Source organism: Sus scrofa, chromosome 6, assembly GCF_000003025.6.
Source record: "Sus scrofa isolate TJ Tabasco breed Duroc chromosome 6, Sscrofa11.1, whole genome shotgun sequence".
Lineage (NCBI taxonomy): Eukaryota > Metazoa > Chordata > Mammalia > Artiodactyla > Suidae > Sus > Sus scrofa.
Genome location: NC_010448.4, coordinates 164133422 through 164155184, shown reverse-complemented (window position 1 = coordinate 164155184; position 21763 = coordinate 164133422).

The following is a 21763-nucleotide window of genomic DNA, read 5'->3' as shown; positions in this document are numbered from 1 at the left end:
TGCAGTCTGAGAGCTTAGCCCCTAGGCTAAAACACCTCTTATGACAACGTAACAGTGTGGGGACAGCAGAGAAGGGAAAGGCACGCCAACCGTATGAGTTTCCGTTGCTGTCTAACAAGTCCTCACAAACTTGGTGACTTTAAACAACACCCGTTTGTGGCCTCAGAGTTGTGTAGGTCAGAATCTGCATTCTCTCTTCACAATATCACAAAGCGGAAGCAAGCTTTCGTCTGAAGACCAGGGAAGAATCTACTTCCAAGCTTCCACACCATTGGAAGAATTCAGTTCCTTGTGGTTGTAGGACTGAGATTCCCATTTCCTTGGTGACTTTTGGTCATGGGGCACCGGCCTGAGAGGCTGTGCTCAGGTCTCTTTCACATGCGCCCTCCGTTTTCCAGTGGCAAAGGCAGGGAGAATTTTCCCTGTGCTTCTGATCTCTGACTTCTTCCTCTTCTGTCACCAGCTGGTCAGTCAGGTCTTCTGTGCTGTGTTAATATAGGCATCCCAAGACTTAGAAGCCAGTGAAGTGCCTACATGTAGTTAGGTTGGTATCCTTCATTGCAGAGCGGATGAGTCCTAGGCTGCAGTCCTCCCTACACCACTTTTTCTTCCCTTCAGTGCCTAACTGCCTTTCTCCTTCCCTCGTACCCATCTAGTCTCTCTCTCCCCGGAGACTTCCTGCCCCAGCTCTCTGCTCACGCTCTGTGTGGTCTGCTAGTGTCCAAGCCTGCTGGACACCTGTCACTTTGACTTCCTTTCACAGCTTTCTGGGTGGGGTCCATCATTTTCTGAAACCTGTTTTCCTCTCTCAAGGTGTATGGAGTTCACCTTTTGTTTAAACACACTCTCCAAGTAGCCCCCTAAGGAAGGAGGCACACAATGTAGACGTCCTGACTGCTGGCTTGTCTCCCGAGGTCCTTGCTGTGTCCGCATGGCCATGGTTCCCGTGACTGCGCCCCTCAGCACTCTGAAGCATTTCTCCACTCACTCCTAGCATCCCGTATTGCTGCCGAGAATTCTGAAGGTGCTCTGATTCCCATTCCTTCGTGTGGGAATACTCCTTTACTTTTGTTTTTCTCCCATCAGAAAGCTTTTAGATCTTTTCTTTGTCCCCATGTGGGTCATTTTTTCATTCATTTTGGCAGCGCATATTGAGCTCTTTTATCTATCTATCTATCTATCTTTCTATCTATCTATCTATCTATCTATCTTTTTAGGGCCGCACCTGCGGCACATTGAAGTTCCCAGGCTAGGGGTCGAATCTGAACTGCACCTTCCCGCCTGCACCACAGCCACAGCAACATGGGATCCAAGCCGCATCTGCTTCCTACACCGCAGCTCATGGCAATGCCGGATCCTTAACGCACTGAGCGAGGCCAGGGATGGAACTCACATCCTCATGGCTACTAGTCACGTTGCTTATCACTGAACAACAGGAACTCCTTAAACTCTTTTAATATGGAGACTTGGTGAAATTTGTTCATAGGAAATTTTCTTAGGTAACTTTTAAATAATTTCTCCTCTCCATTTTTATCTGTTTTTGCTAGAATTCTCATTTGTTGGATTTTTAACTTTTGTTTGATCCTTTATATCTCACATTTTCTACCTCTTATCTCTTTTCTCTTTTTTGAGGAATTCCCTTAACTTAAAACATTGAAGTTCTATGGTCAGCAGGTTAAGAACCCAACATTGTACCCCTAAGGTTGCAGGTTCGATCTCTGGCCTCGCTCAGTGGGTTAAGGATCCAGTGTTGCCCTGAGCTGTGGTGTAGGTCGCAGACGCAGCTTAGATCATCCCGTGTTGCTGTGGCTGTGACGTAGGCCGGCAGCTGCAGCTCAGATTCAACCCCTAGCCTGGGAACTTCGGTATGTTGCAGGTATGGCCCTTAGAAGAAAAAGAGAGAGAGAAGAAAACATTGAAACCTATTAAAATTTGAAATGTGTATTTAAATTTTTAAGAGCTCTCTCTCGTTCTCTGGTTGTTTCTTTTTCCTTCATGCCACCTAGTTTTTATTTTATGGATACACTATCTCCTCGAGTCTTTATAAGGATATTAATGGAGTATAAAACTCTTTTCTAAGTTCTTTTTTTAACCTTTTTTTTAAGTTCTTTTCTGCTCTGTGCATTATTTCCACTTCCTTGGGGGTCATTTTATTTGTCACTGTCTTTCAGTTGGGTGGCTTTCCTCAAACGCATGGTGTCCACGGACGTTTGGGCTGATGAACTCAAGAACTTGCGGACTAATGATGCGTGCCTCGGGTTGACTGGGGAGTAAAGTCAGTCAGTCCATGGCAGGGGGCATCCTCTTCCCACTCCCACCCGAGAGCAGAACATGAAGGTCTTTCTTCTGGGGGCCTTAGATTGCTCCAGAAGCCCCGCGACTTCCCCCTGGAGAGCAGACCCTGACCTCGTGGTGCTTTGTGCCCAGGGTCGGGGAGACACTGTCCAGTGTAGATTTTCAATGAACATTTTGCTGCTTCTGCCAAGACTGCCTGCCTCCTTTCTTGGCAGGTGTCTTCCTCGCAGCACACTCCGTCCTGAGGCTTTCTCTGCCCTGCTGCATCAGATACCGCTCCTCCATCAGCTTTCTATTGCCTTGAAATTTGTTATAATATCTTGTCTGCTGAGGTTGCCTCACCCATTGTCTTTATGTTAGATTCCTTTGCATTCCTTAATAGTCATTTTAGGAGTCTCTCAAGAAAAAGGGGAATAAGCCACGCAGTGAATTTATCATCCCCAGGGACATGTCGGCCCAAGCCCTTCCTTCATCCTGCTGATTACAACGCTGGCCCAGTTGCGAGGCCCTCCACGTGTGTCTCCTGTGCTCGCTCTCTCCTCCCTGGGCCCAGGCACCTCTTCCTCTCCTTTCAAGGCTCTTTCCTCAGGAAAGGACCATAGACTCCTTTACTCTGAGGGTGCCTGTCAGGTGAGAATTTATTGTTCAGACCTAACCAATGAACAGTGAATGGGGGATCCAGTTCTAAGGCTTAGTTTAGGGATGCTCTGTCTCAGGCATCAGTGCTGTTCTTCCGTGATCGCTGAAATGACCCCGCGTTACTCACTGGTGACAGTAGCACAGATGTGACTCTCCCAGAGGCTGAGACTGACCAGCTGTGGCTGGAGAGCGGCTGCGTGACTGCATGACACCCCTTGCCCCCAGGCCTGGCTGCTGGGCCTGTGATGGCCAAGGGCTGCTGTCGTCCCTGGGGATGAGAAATTCACGGCATGTCTCATCCCCCTTTCTCTGGGGACTATAGAGCCAGGTTGCCCTGGAAGTGGCTCTGCTCCCCAGGCCTCCATGGGCCACTGGTCTCCCTGAGTCCTGGGGAGCTCCACCAAGAGGGTCCCCTGCAGAAGGAGCTGAGCAACCAGCCTGGCTTGCTCTGCACGGAGGGGCTCCCCAGATGTCAGATTTTCAGTGCAAAGACTGGAACATCCTGGGCAAACTGGGACACACTGGTCACCATACCTGCAGAGAACTCCCCGTCCCAACTCAGGCTGGTTTCCATAGAGGGAGTTTTAGGGCCTCACCGACTTCTCTAGGCTGATTGCCCGAGGGCCCAACGAGGCCCCTCTCGCCCGCTTCTCTTCCTCATCACCGAGCTGTAAAGGAAGTCCAGCTCTCCTAAGGCGGCCTCTATCACCGGGCCCTGCAGCTCTGATTGTGCCCCTTGAGATGGAAGCTGGGCACATCCAGAGGCAGCTACATTCCTCGAAATGCTTTCCTGACACTTCCCCTCAGTGGCCTCAGCAGTGATGCCAGGAACCCTACAGAACAAGTCGGGTTCCTCTTCCTCGTCTCAGTGGCATGATAAAATAAGGACGATAAATAACATGTACAGACCACTGACTGTGTGTCCGGGCTCATGCTAAGCTCTTACTATGCACCATCTCACTTCATTCTCAGAACGACCTTAGAGGCAGGTGTTTGCTATTCCTGGTTTACGAATGAGGAAACTGAAGCTCCCAGAAGCCACTTGCTCAGAGTCACCCAGCTAGTAGTAATCGGAGAAGCTGAACTCAAACCAGGGGTACCTGATGCCAAAGTCTAAGAATTTGAAATGGTCTTCAAATGCCGAGTTTCAGTCCCACCTTTTCCAGGAAGTCTTCCCTGACCATGTTTGTGTCCTGCTCCAGACTGTGACAGAAAACCGAACTCACCGTGGCTTAAGCCTTTAGAACATCTTTTGTTGCTTAAGTCCAGAGACTGTGACGGCTCACGGGTAACACGACCATAACCCTTTCCTTCTTAACGCATCTCGTCCTCAGGGTGTGGCTGTGATGGGCTACGTTTTCCAAAGGTGGATGCAGCAGTGCCTCCCGGGCCACCTGGCTCTTCTGCATTGGGAATTGCCGTCCCCTTGTCAGGAGGTGGAGTCTAATTCTCTTCTTCTGGAATCTGGGTGGCCTTAGTCACTAGCTTAACCAATAGAAAGCGGTGGAAATGGAACCTCGAAGTTTCAAGTTCAGGTGGTAAGGCAGCATCTGTCCGGGCCTCTTAAAATGTGTCACGCTTGGAACTCTTGCCCTCGGAACCCAGCAGCCATGCTGGGGGACACCCAAGCCACTTGAAGAGGCCATGTGCAGGTGTCCTGGTCAAGAGCCCTGGCTGAGCTCTCACTGGACACCCCGCATCACCCCCCAGCTGTGTGAGTGAGCTGCCAAGGACATCTGGCCCAGCTGAGCCTCTGCATGACTCCCAGTCTCCCTCAGGTTGCAACCACATAAGGAACCTCAAGGGAGGACCGTCTGGGTGAGGCCAGTCAACCTGCCGAATGGTGAAAGATAATAACAAACTTGTTTTAAGATGCTGAATTTTGTGGTGATTTGCTACATAGCCAAAGTTGATTGGAACAGTTGGCTTTCTCTCCTAGCATGTTGCCTCAAGTTACAAGGTGGCTGCCTCAGCGCCAAGCATCATTACAAATAGCAGAAGTGAGAGACTGAATATGGAGCAAAGGCTTTCTCCTTGGGTATAAGGGGAGGGAATATCTTACCTAGACAGCCCCAGCAGAATCCCTCACATTTTCACTGGTCAGAACTGGCTCAGACAGCCTCTGCTCACCCCGACACACACTGGGTACCGCCTCTTTAGTGGGAGGTAGGCAAAGGAATAGGAGGCTGGAAATGACCATTGTGCGGGCAACCAACAGTATCCACGCTACTGTTGATGTGGTTTTTCTAGGAGAACGAAGACTTAGTGGGGAAAATAACCCCATGATTGAAAAGGAGCCCTCACTGCTCCTTCCAGAAGTGAAGCTGCTTCCGTGGGAACAAGTTTATTGAAAGCTCCCTCCTGATGGGCCGGAGTCCTGCTCTAGGGGCAGAATTTGCCTCCATCGCTTGCTAGTGGTACAGTATTGGTGGTTAGTTCCTTGTTCTCTGCCTCCATTTCCTCACCTGGACGAGGAGAGGATTCCTCCCAACTCCTCCACGCTCCCGGAAGCCAGGGCGGAAGGGAAGGGCTGGACACTTACCGTGGGGGGAGGCCACGCGCTGCCCAAGTCAAGCCCGGCAGAGCCCGCCTCCAGCCACAGATGTCGGGATTTGCCAAACAAACCCTAATCGCTTAATGAGAACTGAAAATGGTGCCTGGTTCCTCCACTTAATTGGCCCTTTGAAAACAACACACAGGAGATTTCTGGTAATCACCATAATCGCCTCATAAAACCCAAGAATTTGAGGACTGACACGCCTCATTTCTGGGAGGAATTAGAGGCCAAAATCAAGGCAAGGAATTCCTGGCCTGGCTTGGCCTTGGCTCCCGGGAATCCGGGACTGGAATCCGGGACTCGGCCCACGGAGCGCCTGCCACCCCAGACACCCTCCTGGCCAAACCAAAGAGCACTGCACATGCTCTGGTGCAGTGGTCCCTTGCAAGCCTACACCCTGGGCCTCCTTGTCACTGGTACGGCCTGAGGAAGGTAGACCAAATGCTAGAGGGCCTGCGTGCCTGCGGGTCAGAGGCAGGGCCCCAAGGAGGGGAGAGGACTCTTGCTGCACCCACTTGCAATATCTGGGCAAAAGGAGCGGGGGAGCACGGCTGTCCCCAGCCCATGGAAAGCCACCGCTCTTAGGTTCTCCCGTGGCCACCCGTCCCTCTTGAACGGCACATCTCCCATCACAAGGTGTCTGACCTCTCAGGACATTGACTAAGATACCTTGATAGCAAGAAGGTTCATACTCAGCTCAGCAGAAATCGCTTCCCTTTCACAGCCTCATAACCGGACTCAGAATCACTTGGAGGTCAAGGTTAGAGCAATCCTCCCCAATGGCCTCCCCTGCTCTCCCCTGGATGGCAATTCCTTTCTTCCTTCCCCCTCACTCTCTTCTACTCATTCATCCAAAAATATCTACTAAAGGAGTTCCTGTTGTGGCTCAGTAGGCTAAGAACCTGACTAGTGTCTATGAGGACGTGGGTTCAAACCCTGGCCTTGCTCAGTGAGTTAAGGATCTGTCATACTTGCAGATGTGGCTCAGATCTGGCATTTCTGTGGCTGTGGGGTAGGCCTCAGCTGCAGCTCCAATTCAAACCCTAGCCTGGGAACTTCCATATGCCACAGATGTGGCTCTAAAAAGAAAAAAAAGTAATAAATTTTAAAAATTAAAAGAACTAAAATATCTACTAAATCCCCAAATCTCTAATGTGCATCAGTAATTACTAGTTCTCAGAGTTCCCCAGTGGCTCAGTGGGTTAAGGATCCAGTACTGTCACTGCTGTGGCTCTGGTTACTGCTGTGGTGCAGGTTCAGTCCTTGGCCCAGGAGATTCTGCATGTCTTGGGCACAGCCAAAAGAAAAAAGAAGAAAGAAACTAATGGTGTTCCCCTCATGGCTCAGCAGGCTAAGGACGCAATGTCTCTGTGAGGATGTGGGTTCCATCCCTGGCCTTGCTCAGTGGTTGAGGATCCGGCATTGCCGTGTGGTGCTGTGTAGGTTGCAGACGCGGCTTGGATGCGGTGTTTTGGTGGCTGTGACATAGGCTGGCAGCTGCAGCTCTGATTAGACTCCTGGCCTGGGAACGTCCATATGCCACGGGTGCAGCTGTAAAAAGAACAAAGAAACTAGCAATGCTTACCATAGTCGCCAGAGCAGTCCTTTAAAAACCTAATCAGATCCCTCTGCAAATTGGAGGGCAGGCAAAGCCCTGGCAGCATCCTGCAGGGTTCTCATGCCCCGCCCTTTGCCTCCTCAGCTCCAGCCTCGCTGGCCTCCCCGCTCTTTCTGGAAAACACCAGGGACCCTTCCACCTCAGCACTTTGGCACTTGCTGTTCCCGCTGCCTAGAAGGCCCTTCCCTCACACATCCAAAGGCCTCCCTCCCTCCTTCCAGGCCCTTCCGGACTTCTCTACATAAAATTGCACCCCCACGCCCTCATTATCCTCCCAATTTTATTTCTGTCTATCGTGCTCATTGCCTTCTGAGACCCAATCCACTCTAAGATTTTCTGTCTGTCTTAGCAGGTAAGCTCCAACAGGCAGGGATTTTTGTCTTTTTTTTTTTTTTCCACCATTGTATTCAAACACCTGTCACAGCTGCTGTCACTTGGCAGGCGCTCAATAAATATTTGCTGAGTGAATAAACAATGGGGAGAGAACGGTGAAAAAGACAAAGCCCCTGCCTGCGTGGGACCTCAGGTCTGGTGGCAGAGACAGGCGTCAGGCCGACTGAGTGGCTCTACGGCAGTAAATGCTGGTGAAATGTGGCAGGCAGAACAAAGGTGAGGGTTTGGGGCGTGAAGCTTTGGGAGGAAAAGGTGCTGGAGAAGCTCGGGGGGTGCCACCTCCGGACCCTCTAAAGAAATGGGACTCCATGACCAGAGGGTGCCCGTCCGCACACTGGGTTCAAGTCCGCGCTCTGCCCCTTCCCATCCGCTCACCCTGGGGTGAGCCGCCTCGGGCCGGGGGCACCAGGCTCCCCGCCTGTGAGATGGAGAAGGGATCACGAGGCATGCCAGGAGGAAGGGACGAAGTACTTGGCAGAGCTGGAGCCTGTAGGGCTCGGTGAGCACCCGCTGGTTTCCATCCCCTGTCTTTGTCCAACTATTTATGTATTATGTATTTGCCATGCCCGTGACATATGGAAGTTCCTGGGCCAGGGATTGAACCCGCACCACAGCAGTGACAGTGCCAGATCCTTAACCCGCGGGGCCACCAGGGAACTCCTGTCCAACGTTCAATATCTAATTTCTCCTCCAGCAGCTGCTCCACTCTCTCTCCTGACCCCTGAGGGGCCTTGGGAGCAGCAAGAGGAAGGAAAGCACTGAATCCGCCTGAGCGTCGAGAGCAGGTTAACAGAGGTGACCAGGATCTTTGGGGGCACCGTGTGACAGAGGGTTAGGCTGGCTTCTGCAGAGCCCCAGCCCCCCTTGGGCTCCAGGGCTGGTTCTTTGGCGATTGATTCCATGTCCCATCAGCCCCCAGGCTGGTACCTTCTGGCGCATCATAGGACCATGTGACTAGAATGAAGCTTGGGAACAAGTTGCTTGACGAAGCTAGTGACACAGCTAGTGCTGCCAACTGCCTGGCTCTGGGGGAACTCTCCTCCACCTGCAACCTAGAGACCGCTCCCAGCACGTGCCGGTGCACATGCACACCCACATGTGCACACACAAACATGTGCACACACACACACACGTGCACACACACATGCGTATCCATACACGGTTCCCAGTGCTGCAGCCCCCATAGGAGGACCAAATCCCTGCTCCCTCAAATCTTACTCTCTCCCCTGACTGGAAGTGGAAGAGGGAGGTTGATCACGAGGCAGCAAACACACCGCTTCTTCCCACGGTCAGTGTGGACTGTGGATACACTTAGGTGTGTAGCGGACTTTCCCAGACTGTGGGCTGGCTCCAGTGATGGGCAACGGAAGAGCCATGAATCAGATCTGAGTCCAGACTCAGGGCTCACATTCTAGTGGGGGCAACAGACACTTGCACAATTAATTATAAACTACATGGTAGAGCATCTGCGTGGAAACCCGCAGAAAGAAAGCCCGGCTTTCACTTTGGAGGCTGGGGGTGACAGGAAAGGCTCTGGGTAAGGTGGTCTTTTTTTTTTTTTTTTTTTTTTTAAGGCGGCACCCAAAGCATGTGGAGGTTCCCAGGCTAGGGGTCCAATCAGAGCCATAGCTGCCAGCCTACGCCCCAGCCACAGCAACTCAGGATCCAAGCTGCCTCTGCGACCTACACCACAGCTCACAGCAACGCCAGACCCTTAACCCTCCGAGCGAGGCCAGGGATCAAACCCGCATACTCATGGATGCTAGTCGGGTTTGTTAACCACTGAGCCACGACAGGAACTCCAGGATAAGGTGGCCTTGAGCTGGGCTAAGACTGGATGGAAGGACTCTTAGGCTGGTCGAACCGCGCCGAGTCCGGAAAGTGAGGGGCCGCCAGGAAATAGCAAAATGCCTGAGGTCAGGCCGGAGCACAGGGGGGATGAAGCGCCTTCACCGCAGAGATTCATTTGCCATCTGCCCCAGCACCTCCCGCCCACCAGGGCTTAATGCCTCCCAACCCCTCTCTCACCCACCTGACAGTGGAGGGGGGCTCCTGGAGGGGCCAGAAGACCACCGTCTTTCTTGTTTGCTACTTCACTGCCCTGCTTGGCCCTACATCCAACTCCTTCAAAGCGGCTTCGCTGGCATCATCTCAGGTGCCCCCTGAGAAATGCTCCCAGCTCCTCTCTCCCTGCTCACATGCATCTCGTCCTTCATGGACGGAGGAGTCCTGCTTGCTCCAGGGGAGCCTCCCGACGCCTCTAGCCCACACCGGCTCCTCGGCAGGCCACCTGAAATGCAGCTCCACTCCATGACCCCTTCTCAGTAAGGGCGCTTTTCCGCGTGCTCTAGAAGGAGGCTACTTTCACAAGAAATCCACCAGCGTCTGCTCAGACAAAGAAAGGGGATCGACTACCAGGGACTTGGAGTCTCCAGCGACCTAAGGCAGGAAAGGGCCAGGTCTCCCCAGCTCTCTCTCCGCTTCTTTGCTCTTCTCTCTCCCCAGACTGGCCTTCTCTGCCCCCCTGAGCAGACAGAGGAAAATGCGGCTGCTCATAGCACCTGACAGGTCCCACCAGGTGAGAAGAATCCCCACATTCCCAAGAGTGGGTGGCTGAACCAAGCAAGAAGGGCTGGTGTCCCACTCTGGCCCAGTCAGCTTTGGGAGGGGAATGGGGTCCCGTAGCTTGACCACGGCTGCCAGGCCCCCCTCTGGGAGTCATTTCCCACAGGCCTGGGGGTTGGTGGGTGGGCTGTTTCAAGAGGAGGGAATTGTCGTGAGCAGAGCAGATACCCCAGCGGTGCCTAGTACATATCTAAGAATGCGATGTGACTAAGTGCTCGTGCATCCCAGTTCCAGACTCTTCTACTGACCTACCCTGTGACTTCAGGCCAGTCCTAACCCTCTTGGGGCTGAAGTTTCTTCATCTGTACACAGGGGAGGGTGCATTAAGTGTTCTGTTGGGCTCCTTAACTCTCTTGGACTTTGGGCCCAATACCCTCCTTGAACCTCGGGTTTCTCACCTGTGAAATAGGAGTAATGACGTCATCTCCCAGAGTCATGGTGAAAGAGACCTGAAAGTGTCAGGTACAGAGATGCTCAAGACAAGCTAGTGACTCTAGTAGTAGATTTAAGTCGGGGTGGCTGCCCGGCTCCCCGCGATTTCCCCCAAGGGTCATGGCTGTGACGCCCCCACGTGTTTGGGAGAACAGCCCCTCTTTAGTTGGGAGCAGCCTTCTGCTGACAGTGATTTGCAAGAAGTGAGCATGGGTCCCAAATTCACCGTGCCTCTGGGCACAACTGTCTGGTCGGGGGCAGGAACCTTGGCAATGGCCAGGCCTCCTACCTTGTGAAGAAAATGAGAACGTGAGATGTAGAAGAGAATGTTTGAGTGCTGGGTTCCAGGCACCCCTAAATCTAGTTTCGTCCTTGCTGTGATTTATGAGCTCATATCCCCCCGCTCCTTTTTCTTAGGTCACTTTGAGTTGTTACTCTATTGCTTGCGACCAATGGCTCCAGGTAAGTTTCTCCCTTCCCTCTCTAAGCCTCCTTATCCTTGGCTGTACAATGCGGGGCTGCCTCCTGTCCCCTTTGTCTCCGATGCTCTGCTACTCTATTCATTAATGTATTCTTTCCCTCCACGAGTCGGTCAGCATCCCCTGTGCATCTATTCTGTCCCTGGCCTGAGGTTGGACACGGAGACTCTTGCTAAAGGAATAATTCCCATCCCCAGTTCTCCAGACCCACAGAGTTAGGCAGGGGAGGGAGTTAAGCAAGCATGCAGTACCAAGTGTGGTAACAGCTGTGACAGAGGGAAGCAGAGAAATGGGGGGAAAGTCAGAGACAGAAATGCATTCCCCTTTGGAAGGCTTCCTGGAGGAGGTGGCACAAGCTCAGTTTTTCAGATGAGGATGGGCATGGAGCGAAGAGGAAGGGCATTCCGGGCAGAAGGACCTGCCTTTGCAAGGGCCCAGAGCAGAATGAGAGAACGTGGCTGCCTATGGCCAGAGGGGAGGGACACCGAGGACGACCTTATTTGTATTTTTCATTCATGTAACTTCCGGGGAAAAAAGAAAAAAAAAAAACCTAAATTTTTTTTAAGCTTGGACAATCCCCAGGGTGGAGTCTTTGACCAGGGATGAAAAGAAGGGACTTTTGACCACAGTAAAGCACTGGAGTGAATGACTCTTCCCTCAGTAGACTGTCCACTGGTCCTTGGTCTCATTAGGAAAGCCACGCCAGTCTAAGGCTGCTGGTCCTAAGGCTGCTGGACCCATCTTAAAATAGGAAGGCCCGCAGCCTAAAGCCAAGCAGATGACAGAAGAGCAGCCCAGGCTGGCTTGGGAGGAGTGTAAACATCCCCACCTCATAGCAAACATGCTTATTACATTCTGAGCGAAAGCGGCTCACGATGCATCCTGGAGAAAATATGCAGTTATTGCCCCCAAACAAGCCAAAGCCCTACTAATGACGGCACGCCTGCTCCCCGGCAGAAACAGTTCCAGATGCTGCTTCTCGCCTCCGGGAGAGTCCTTCCTTCTTCCCGCCAAGGTTCCAGACTCTTCCCTGTGTTCTACCCCCTTAGAAACACATACGGTGGGCTGGGGGGCTTTGGGGTAAGTGATTGCCGTCTCTGGGCCTCATGGGGCGGTCAGGATTTCAGCTGTGGAGACCATGGCTGCGTGCCTGGTGGGGTCGGGAAGAAAGGTGCGAGGCGGGAAGCTGGGAGCCAGCGCTCTAGGTGACGTGGGGGTGAGGGAGGTACGCTTTAAACTTGAGTGTTTTCAGCTTCAGCATCTGTCATGAGTAATGAGTCTGTAGGGAAGCCGTAATTTGCAAACTCAAAGCACCAAACACACTCAGCGATGGCTGATGGTCCGCTAGAGGAGAGCTAGGGCTTGGAACTCGCTCCTGGCTGGGAGCCTGGGCAGCTCCCCCGTCGCTGTGAACCTCCATCCCCTCATCTGTAAACTGCAGAGGGTTTCGGAAATTAACGTTTTCCCTCTGGTTAAAGTGCTCATGCATGCTTGTTATTTAATTATTATTAAATTTAAAAATGTAATCAACCCATCTTTGAGTAGGTGTTTCACTCACATGATTTTAATTTCAAAAGACGCAAAGGCGGACAGGGGTAAAATTCTCCCTGTCACTCCTATTTTATAACCAAACTGTCGTCTTCCACTGTGGCAACTGCTATGGGTTTCTGCTGTATCGAATATGTATAAGTGAAAACAAACTTTTTATTGAGTATTAGCACATGCAAACACAGCAAAGTGCATATGTCTCAAGAGCACAACTTACCGAATAATGTTTATAGTTTTAATTCCTTAAAAAATAGAAAAAAAAAAACCCAAAACACCCCCAACCTATCACCTAGAGAGAAAACTATTGATACCGTGTCCTTTCTCCCCCTTCTTTTCTCTGTGTGTATACATACTTAAACACTGGTGCCACACTGTGTAAATTTTGCAGGCTACTCTTCATATTAATATTATATCATGGACACTTTCTCGTGTCATTAAAAAGTCCTCAAAATTTTCTTCTTTCAATGTTTGCCTAAAATTTCTTTTTTTTTTTTTTTTTTTTTTTTGCTTTTTAGGGCTGCACCTGCAGCATATAGAAGTTCCCAGGCTCAGGGTCGAATTGGAGCTGTAGCCACTGGCCTATATGCCACAGCCACAGCAATGCGGGATCCAAGCTGCATCTGTGACCTACACCACAGCTCAGGGCAACGCTGGATCCTTAATCCACTGAGCGAGGCCAGGGATCGAACCTGCATCCTCATGAATACTAGTGGAATTTGTTTCCCCTGAGCTACAACGGGTGCTCCCTTGCTTAATATTTCAGAAACAGACCCAACTACTGCAGGACATTAGGTTAAATTTTGCATCCATTATAAACACAACAGTAGTGACCATTCTTGAATGAACAGGCATCGCTGAGCGCAGCCTTTGAGAGGAATTCCTAGCAGGGGAATTACTGAATCATAGTATGAACTGAGGATTAGAACTCAGGATAGGTGTTCCCGTCGTGGCTCAGTGGTTAACGAATCTAAGAACCATGAGGTTGCAGGTTCGATCCCTGGCCTTGCTCAGTGGGTTAAGGATCCAGCATTGCCATGAGCTGCGGTGTAGGTCGCAGACGCGGCTCGGATCTGGTATTGCTGTGGCTGTGGTGTAGGCCAGCAGCTACAGCTCCGATTGGACCCCTAGCCTGGGAACCTCCATATACCCCGGGAGCAGCCCTAAGAAAGGTAAAAAGACCAAAAAAAAAAAGAACTCAGGATAAAAAGGTAGGGAGGGGGTCAAGCCTGGCTCCCAGAGCTGCTGTGTTGGGTGGGGATGTTCTGTAAGGCTCTGGCCTAGTGCTGGACACAGACAAAGGGTTCCAGGAGTGTGAGCTAAGGGCTCCCACAGAGGGGACGGGTCCCCCCACACACACCTGTTGCAGGCCCCGCCCTGTAGGGGAGCCCCCCACCCCCAACAGCCGCAAAGGAGCCAGCGTCTCAGTCTTGTCTGAGCTTTATTATTTTAAATACTGGCGTCTTGCCAAGTGGTGGGCTGGTGCGTGTTTAACAGCTGGATCTGGGGGTGGGGGTGTTGAGGGGCGTAGGTTCTGATTGGCAGCATTTGCCAGTTTCTGGTGTAAGACCCCCCACTGTGGCCGATTTCAAACCACCAACACGTCCCGTCACCAGAGAGCAGCAGCGCTGGGAGGAGCTGCACTAAGCTCACCAGCGGGTCCGAGTCTTTCTGGTCTTTCTTCTCGCCGGTCCCTTCCTCTCCCTCTTCTCGACCCCTCCCCGCTCTGCCCCCGGTGAGGCCATCCCAGGCGACGGAGGTTCTGCGGGAGGGGAACATTGCTGAAGAGCGAGAAAGAGCAGCCTCTCCCACGTCTGAAAAGGACAGACGGCGGCGGCGGAGGTGAGGGTTGGAGCCCCACCCTGGCGCAGTGGGTTAAGGATCCGGCCTTGCCGCAGCCGTGGTCTTGGTCACAGATGCAGCTCAGGTTCGATCCCTGCCCAGGAACTTCCATAGCCTGGCGGTGCAGCCATTAAAAAAAGGGGGGTGAGAGTTCCTATCGTGGCGCAGTGGTTAACGAATCCAACTAGGAACCATGAGGTTGCGGGTTCGGTCCCTGCCCTTGCTCAGTGGGTTAAGGATCCAACGTTGCTGTGAGCTGTGGTGTAGGTTGCAGACGCGGCTCGGATCCTGCGTTGCTATGCCTCTGGCATAGGCTGGTGGCTACAGCTCCGATTAGACCCCTAGCCTGGGAACCCCCATATGCCCCGGGAGCGGCCCAAGAAATGCCAAAAAAAAAAAAAAAAAAAAAAAAAAAAGGAGGGGGAGGAATTAAAAAAATACATCTCAGCTACTCCATATGAGCGTAGTTGTGCTTTTAGGATCCTTTCATCTATGGATTAAAAAGAAAAACGACTACAAAGCTTTTCACTGTGGGTATTTCTCAGTCACAGCAGCTTCAACATCCATTTGCAAACGTTCATACTCGTGTGTGGGAGACACATTGTGTGTCGTCTTTGCAGACAGCTCGGGCTGCCACGTGGCTTCCAGATGCCTTGCTTTAGCTGAAGGGCCCGCACATTGGGAACCACTGGCCCAGATCATCTCAGAGTTTCCCCAGGCCCTGGGGGCTTATGACTCTAACACGGGCCACAGGAGTGGCGCAATTTGCTCAGGATCCCACAGTGCATGAGCAGTGGAGTCTAACTCTCTCTTCTCCAGCCCCGGCTCCCCTGGCTCTGCTGGCCTGGCTGATAGCACTGCGCCCCCTTAGCTGCCCGGGAGATGAGAGCCCTAAGGTTGCCTCGGGTGCGGGGTGAGGGGGATGGCAGAATGCTGACAGCCCGCAATGACACGGAACATACTTCAGATGCCGGGTGTGTGGTTTAGGAGCGGCTGGAATTACACCCTCAGGGCCGAGCCAGCCTTGTCTGAGTCTGAGCCTGAACCGACTGAGTCTGGACCCTGCCGAGGCAAGGACTGCGTGGGGGGTCTCGGCGCAGGGCCACGGAGCTGAGCGAAGAGGCAGCCAGGGCAGGAGGCAGATTCCTAGCTGGAAATCAGGCACAGGGATCTTTTGCCTTTCCAGACACTTGTGGCCATTTGATCGTTCAGTCGCCCATCCTTCCTTCATTCATTCTGGGAGGCAGTCCGTCAGCCGCTCAGCACAGAGGCCCAGGATGAACCGCGCACAGAGGGAGGCAGATGCAGAGTATGCGCAGAAGGCTCCTTCGGGCCAGAGGAACTGGCCAGCCTTTTGCCTGGGGAAGGAGAGACTGCGGGATGTTTTCCAGAGGAGAAAACAGCCCTCTTCTGTGAGGGGTTCTCAAAGGACGAGGAGGAGGCCACAGGCAGGCGAGGTGGGCTCTTTCAGAGGAAAGATGGGCCTTCCTCTTAGTTAAGGTCTTAGGAGACCAGATCAAGGGGCTGGAAGAATGCATGGGACTGCCTTTGGATCCAAAGCTGGCAAAGCAGGTTTGCTCCCTTCAGTGAGCAAAGGTTCAGAGCCAGGAAGGACCTGGAAAGTAGGTCTGAAGAGAGCTGTGTCCTGAGGGGAAAACCGGGTGCGAGAGGGGACGGGGGGAAAGGCCGTCCTGTGGCCCCTGCCAGCCCCTGCCAGCCGTGTTCAGGGTCTGGGCTGACTCCTGGGCTGAAGGGGAGCCACTGAAGGTGCTTGTAACAGAGGAGACATGGCTCCAGCTGCTGAGGAGAGAGGGAAGCGCAGGGGGAGGTGGCAGCCCAGCCAGGAGCACCGCCGGGCGAGAACTGACCCTGGCCTGATCTAGGACCCAGACAGAGGAGCAAGAGAAGAGAACGGATGGGAGACACATTTCTGAGAACGACCAGGTCTTGGTGTGTGGCGGTGCTCAGAGCGGGAGAGAAAGGAGCGGGGGGGGGGGGGGGGGGCAGTGTGAGACGTGGGACAAAGTCGAGGCCCTCCTGGAGGTGGATCCTGGAGGCCCCCTTGAGGCCCTGGTCCAGAGTGCAGGGGAGCGATGGCCCGATGCTCCCCCAGAGCGGGAGCCCCGGTTCCCATGGCATCGCAGGCTCAGCCTCCCACCTGCTCTCTTAGCCTCAGCCTCTTCCCCCTCCAGCCTGTCCGCTGTCACACTGATCTAAACGAGAGATCTGACCGAGGCCCTCCCCTGCTCAAAACTTTTCAAAGGCTTCCTCTTGTCCCTAGGAAGAGCTTACCTCCTTAACCTGGCAAATGAAGTCATCTCCAATCTGACTCCACCTCCCTTCTTTTGTCTCAGTTCCTACACCACTAGTCATGGTGAACAATACTCATAACAACAAAAACAACAACAGCTACAAGAGCTAACACGCAGTATTGATCTGTGCCAGGCAGTGTCCTATGAACCTTATTAGCTCATGTAATTTTTAGTGGAAAAACACTGAAAGTCTCACTTCCCAGAAGGGACAGTGTCTGCTTGCCTTTGCACCTTTGCACCTGCAGTTTTCTTGTCCTGGTATCCAGCTGTCCCTCCAGTTAGCCGATTCATATTTATCCTTCCATCAACTTGTGCCAAGAACTATACTAAATGCCAGGGATGCAAATATGAGTGAGACATGGTACTGCCTTCAGTGCATAGAATCTAGTGCAGGAGACAGACACATGGAGAGTCAGTAAGGGAAGTGCAGTGATGAGATGAGATGCGGGCACAGGGAATGAGCCCCATGCAGCCTGGGCCTGCCACGCCGCTGGAGCCTTCTGCTTTGCCAAGCTGGCAGGGCTCCCTTTTCTGTGCCCCTGCAGTCCCTTTTCTGCCTGCATCACCCGCTGACCACCCTGATGGGCAGTGTCAGTGTGGCTGCCCTTTCCTGGGCGCAGTGAAGGCGGAGGACAGTCTGAGTCATCACGGAGCCAGCAGCTGGGGCAGCCTGGACACCGGTCCTTCGGATCTGCAGAATGGAAGTGCTCGAGGAGTGAAGAGTCATGCAGAGGGGCACCCTGGTCCTAGATTCTTCCCCAGGGCTCTCTCCAGAGTCGGCCTGCCCTCACTTCCCTTCCCTTCAGCCCAGAGGGCACCGCAGCCCAGAGGTCAGGCTCTGTGGGTGAGGCTGGGGCTGCTGCTTTCATCCTTAGTTGGGGAGCAGCCTGCTTAGAAAAGGCCACACCAGGATTTCCCTTTGTGGCTCGGTGGTTAACGATACCGACTAGGATCATGAGGATGTGGGTTGGACCCCTGGCCTCGCTCCGTGGCTTAAGGATCCAGCGTTGCCGTGAGCTGTGGTGTAGGTTGCAGTCGCAGCTCGGATCTGGCATTGCCGGGGCTGTGGTGTAGGCCGGCAGCGACAGCTCCGATTCAACCCTTAGCCTGGGAACTTCCATATGCCCCAGGAGTGGCCCTTAAAAAAAAGGCAAAAAAAAAAAAAGAAAGAAAGAAAAAGGACAAGGAAAAAGAAAAGCCCACACCAGAATGGCCTGCAACTGCCTGCCCCAGGCTTCCGAGGAAGGAGCCGCCTGGCGGGAAGCTCTGGTCTTGGAGGTAAGAGGGCGGAGGCCTGCAGCTGCCCTTGGGTGGCAGGGGTGGGGAGGGAGAGTCTCTGAGAGTTCCTGAGCCCCTTCTGCAGCCTCTGGGCTGTGGGTTCTGTGGCTGCTGTGATGGAAGGCTTTAGGAGGAAATGACTGTGGAGCAGTCTCAAACGAGGGGTGTTTGAGGAATAGTCTAGGAGGCCTAATGGTGCCAGCTTAACCTGGTCCCTTGGACCCTCATTGGCTTAACACAGTTCTGTCTCTCCAGAGCTCAGGAGGGGCAGTCATGGGCCCTCCTAGAGTGGCTGCGAATCTGGGACAGGACCTGCAATGACTTCTCCCAGGCGGAATGGTTTGGAAGCTCTGGCCCCCACCCTCTGTTTCTTGCCTCGAAGCCCATCTTGGCTCATGGCGCCTTTGCAGAGGTGGGGCTGGGGGCAGGGAGCCGGGGGCCTGATGCTAACAGCTTCGGACAGGGTGGGAATTTCCACTCCTATCTAGGGAGCCATCAACGCCGTGTGCCCTGACCTGGGCCTTTGGCCTCCAAAGGGCAGTGGGAAGGCCGGCCCCAGGGCCAATCCCTGGCCATTAATCCCTCCTGCCAGCCTGAATATCCACCCAGCGTGGTCAGACAAAGACTGCCCAGCCCAGCCACTGTGTTCCTCCCGCCCCAGGGGCTCCACTCAGACGCTGGGCCGCCTGGAATCCAGGCCCATGAGAAAGGGGCCGCCTTCACTGGCCATCTTATGCCCGGATGCTCAGCCACATCCCGTCCGGCCCAGGGCCTGTGAAAAGAGGGCCCAGCCACGCTGAAAACAAGGATTAGCCCTTGGGCCACCCCCTGACACCGGCTTGCTTGGCTCCGGGAAGCAGGCCCAATGGAGGGGGTCAGGCAGACACAGAGAACTGGTGAAGTCTGGGTTCTCACTCCTTCAGCCTAGCTCCCTGCCCCCACCCTCCCCAGGACTGGCAGAGCCAACCCCACACTCACTACCATTCATCAAACATATACTGTGTCCCAGGCTCTACATGTGAACTGGAAAATTGAAAGTATAAGAAAATTGCAGTGGCCATGGGAGATTACGACCCCAGGAGGCTGTGGGAGGGGTCTTTGGAGAGGAGGCTTCAGCCCTAAGGGAAGGTGATGGTGGCTCTGGTTCGATGCCCGAGTCAAGCTGCAGGATTATGATCACCTGGTTGAAAATATGCAGGATCCGAACTCATTTCTCTGGCTCTGCCTCTCTCCTTCCCTCCTGGTTTAATACCGGAAATGCCAGTTGGAAAAAAAAAAAAAAATCTCCTATTACCTGGTGCCAGTGTGGGCCAGCCACTTTCATCCATGAACTCATTTGAATCTCACGACAATGCCAAGAGGGCTCCTTATTGTCCCTCTTTGGCAAGAGAGGAAACGGAGGCTCTAATGAGCAACTGACCCAGGTCGCTCGGCTCCTGCAGCGGCTTGCCTGGCCTTCCTCTTTGGTGAGCTGTCCCCTGGAGACCGCACTGTCTTGGGTGCCCAAGGCCTGGGCCAGGCAGTGGGAGAAGGTTCTGAGCCGAGGTCTGCTCCTGTATAAACCAGGCTGACTCCTCACTGTTGTGTGCTGTGGGGGGGGGGGTTCTCCAGCCCTCCAGGGGTTCCTCTCTGCTTCTACAGCCCCTTCTGCCCGCCTCTCTGAGTGCCAGTGGTCCGTGTGTCCATCCCTCTACTAGACTGTGCGTCTCTTCACCTCTGTCTCCCCTGAGCACTGGCAAAGGCCCTGGCACAGAAGTGCTGAAGGATGTGGGCTAAACTGAAGCCAGGAGAACTGAAGGAAAGACAGCCCTGGATCCTTGTGGAACTGAGGGACTTGCAGAGTGCTTGGGTCTGGGCAGTGGTGGTGGAGGGAGGAGCCCAAGGGGATGGCCATAGTCCCGAGCTGGGTGGTGACGGGCAAGGGGTCCGCTGGTTGAGATCTGGAAGGCAGGAAGGGGAGGAGGGGGGTTGGGGGTGCACTAGCTTGAAGGTCATGTCCATTGGATACTTGGATATGTTGACCTGGAGGGCGGGAGCGCGGCTGTGCAGCAACTCTGCAGCTGAACTTGTGAGAGCAGGAGGGACCCTAGAGGAAAGTACTTCTCCAGTCTCAGCTTTATTTTTTTATTTATTTATTTTTGTCTTCTTTTGCCATTTCTTGGGCCACTCCCGTGCATATGGAGGTTCCCAGGCTAGGGGGTCTAATCGGAGCTGTAGCTGCCAGCCTACGCCAGAGCCACAGCAACGCTGGATCTGAGCCGCGTCTGCAACCTACACCAGAGCTCACGGCAACGCCAGATCCTTAACCCACTGAGCAAGGGCAGGGATCGAACCCGCAACCTCATGGTTCCTAGTCGGATTCGTTAACCACTGAGCTATGACGGGAACTCCTCCAGTCTCAGCTTTAAAATGTGATGCAGCGTCTTGGTGCCAGTGCACTGGACTCCGAATTTAATCCCATCTGCCACTTCCTAGCTGTGTGGTTAGGTAAGTCTCTTAACCTCACAAAGCCTTAGTTTCCTCATCTGCAAAACTGGGATAAAAATAGTATCGACCTCACTAGGTGTTCACACTTAAGCGAGATAATGTGTACAAGTGTTTACCACACACACAGTGCTCAGTGATGGCTGCTGTTACTTTATCAGCTGACACTGGAGCTGGGAGAGCGGGGCCCTTGAGCTTCGAGTGTGGAATCTGAAGCCCTAGGTCCTGTGGCTGCTGTAGCTGGCTTTGACCAACTGTACCCAGGTGCACTCCACATCAGGGCCAGAAGTGGGGTGAGGTACCTAGGGCCCCCGACTTAAGGAGGCACTAGCTCTCACGTGTGGACTCTGCACTGAGAGTGAGCGTCCCTTTGAATCTGGGCCACCTCGGTTGCCTCACCTACACCCAGCCCTTGAACTTGCCTATCCCCCAAACAAGTCTCTGTAAGACTCGTTTCATCCTCTTGTTCCCTCCAGGCTGCTCTGGCTTTCCTTTCACGTTGGAAAGGTTTCCTGAAATAGGCTTAGGGTTGCATCTCTTCTAAGTGGTGTGGTTGGTGGTGTTTCCTAGAGTGAGGATTTAAAAGAGACTAAGACACCCCCCTTCCGCAGTGAGATGTGAGGTTGGCAATTCTGGGCCGGTAGGCAGCCTTCTCAGACTGCCAGTCTGTGGAAGCTCTTGGGGCTCCCTCTCTGGCCCAGCAACTGCTGCTTGGACCTTCGAGCTGTGCAGGCTGTGTTCTGTGCATCTTCCCAGTGTGTATGACATGCCTGTGTGAGAAAGAAAGCGTCTTCTCTGGAAGAGAAGATGCATAGAGAATAGGCAGCCAGAAAGGCAATTCCAAGTTACCGATTTTCTAAGGTCTCTTGATACAGTCCTCTGGTTACCAAATCTGCTAGCTGGACCACTTTTCAAGATGCTGGGTTTTTTTTTTTTTTTTTTTTTGTCCAGAGAATGATGGCTGTGTGAGACAAAGTTTTGGGGAGTGCTAGCAGAGAGAGGCGGTGCTGACGCTGGAGCTAGGAATCACCCCCCAATCCCCGCCGCAGACAAAGCCAGTCTCCTGCTCTCTCCTTCTCCCACCTTACCCTTCTCCATGGCCTCATGTCCCAGGGTGCACCTGACACCTCCTGGGACAGCATAGCATTAGGATTCTGAGGGCTGGCAGGGCAGCCCTGGGCAGCTCTCATTTCTGCCTCAGCTGGAGTTGGAAGGAGGGCGCAGACAGGACTCAGCTGGGAGAAGCATCCTGGGGAGGGGGCCC